Raw genomic sequence first — 2,545 nt, 5'->3', positions numbered from 1 at the left:
TTAAAAATATCACAAACATCCCAAATTCGACGCTTGAACCATAATTTGGAGCCAAATTCTGGCTCTCTGCACGTATTCGCAGTTTGAAATTACGACTTTTTATACAGAAAAAATGCCAATTACTGAAAGCGGCGATGGATCACGTTTTGCCCAAAACCTCCCTGAAGTTTTCAGAATATCCCAAACATCCCAAATTCGACGCTTGGGCCATATTAAGGATCCAAATTCTGGCTCTCTGCATTACTCGCAGTTTGAAATTACTAATTTTATACCGAAAATATGCCAATTACTGAGAGCGGCGATGGGTCATAGTTTGCCCAAACCCACCATGCAGTTTTGAAAATATCCTGAACATCCCAAATTCGACGCTTGAGCAATATTATGGCGCCAAATTCTGGCTCTCTGCACGTATTCGCAGTTTGAAATTAAGACTTTTTATACCGAATATATGCCAATTACTGGGATCAACGATGGATCACATTTTGCCCAAACCCTCCCTGCAGTTTTAAAAATATCACAAACATCCCAAATTCGACGCTTGAACCATATTTTGGAGCCAAATTCTGGTTCTCTGCACGTATTCGCAGTTTGATATTACGAATTTTTATACAGAAAAAATGAAAATTACTTAAAGCAGCGATGGATCACATTTTGCCCAAACCCTCCCTGCAGTTTCAAAATATCACAAACATCCCAAATTCGACGATTGAACCATATTTTGGAGCCAAATTCTGGCTCTCTGCACGTATTCGCAGTTTGATATTACTACTTTTTATACCGAAAATATGCCAATTACTGAACGCGCCGATGTGTCACATTTTGCCCAAGTCCTCCCTGCAGTTTTAAAAATATCACAAACATCCCAAATTCGACCCTTGAACCATATTTTGGAGCCAAATTCTGGCTCTCTGCACGTATTCGCAGTTTGAAATTACGAATTTTTATACCGAAAATATACCAATTACTGAAAGCGTCGATAGGTCACATTTTGCCCAAACCCCTCTGCAGTTTTCGAAATATCCCAAACATCCCAAATTCGAGGCTTGAACCATATTTTGGAGCCAAATTCTGGATCTCTGCACGTATTCGCAGTATGAAATTACGACTTTTTATACCGAAAATATGCAAGTTACTGAAAGCGGCGATGGATGACATTTTGCCCAAGCCCTCTCTGCAGTTGTCAAAATATCCCAAACGTCCCGAATTCGACGCTTGAGCCTTATTTTGGAGCCAGATTCTGGCTCTCGGCACGTTTTTGCAGTTTGAAATTTCGAATTTTATACCGAAAATATCCCAATTACTGAGAGCGGCGACGGGTCACAGTTTGCCCAAATTCACCCTGCAGTTTCGAAAATATCACAAACATCCCAAATTCGACGCTTGAACCATATTTTGTAGCCAAATTCTGGCTCTTTGCACGTATTCGCAGTTTGAAATTACGAATTTTTATACCAAAATATGCCAATTACTGAACGCCCCGATGAGTCACATTTTGCCCAAACCCTCCCTGCAGTTTTCAAAATATCCCAAACATCCCAAATTTGACGCTTGAGCAATATTTTGGAGGCAAATTCTCGCTCTCTGCACGTATTCGCAGTTTAAAATTACGATTTTTTTACCGAATATATGCCAATTACTGGGATCAGCGATGTGTCACATTTTGCCCAAACCCTCCCTGCAGTTTTAAAAATATCACAAACATCCCAAATTCGGCTCTTGAACCATATTTTCGAGCCAAATTCTGGCTTTCTGCACGTATTCGCAGTTTGAAATTACGACTTTTTATACAGAAAAAATGCCAATTACTGAAAGCAGCGATGGATCACATTTTGCCCAAATCCTCCTTGCAGTTTTCAAAATAAACCCAAACATCCCAAATTCGACGCTTGGGCCATATTAAGGAGCCAAATTTTGGCTCTCTGCATGTATTCGCAGTTGGAAATTACGAATTTTATACCGAAAATATCCCAATTACTGAGAGCGGCGATTGGTCACTGTTTGCCCAAACCCACCCTGCAGTTTTGAAAATATCCAAAACATCCCAAATTCGACGCTTGAGCCAAACTTTGGAGCCAAGTTCTGGCTCTCTGCACGTATTCGCAGTTTGAAATTACGACTTTTTATACCGAAAATATGCCGGTTACTGAACGCGCCGATGAGTCACATTTTGCCAAACCCTCCTTGCAGTTTTCAAAATATCCCAAACATCCCAAATTCAACTATTGAGCAATATTTTGTAGCCAAATTCTGGCTCTCTGCACGTATTCGCAGTTTGAAATTACGACTTTTTATACCGAATATATGCCAATTACTGGGATCAGCGATGCGTCACATTTTGCCCAAACCATCCCTGCAGTTTTAAAAATATCACAAACATCCCAAATTCGACGCTTGAACCATATTTTGGAGCCAAATTCTGGCTCTCTACACGTATTCGCAGTATGAAATTACGACTTTTTATACCGAAAATATGCCAGTTACTGAAAGCGGCGATGGATCACATTTTGCCCGAGCCCTCTCTGCAGTTTTCCAAATATCCCAAACG

Source organism: Procambarus clarkii, chromosome 77 (assembly GCF_040958095.1).
Source record: "Procambarus clarkii isolate CNS0578487 chromosome 77, FALCON_Pclarkii_2.0, whole genome shotgun sequence".
NCBI lineage: Eukaryota > Metazoa > Arthropoda > Malacostraca > Decapoda > Cambaridae > Procambarus > Procambarus clarkii.
Note: the sequence above shows the minus strand (reverse complement) of the source record.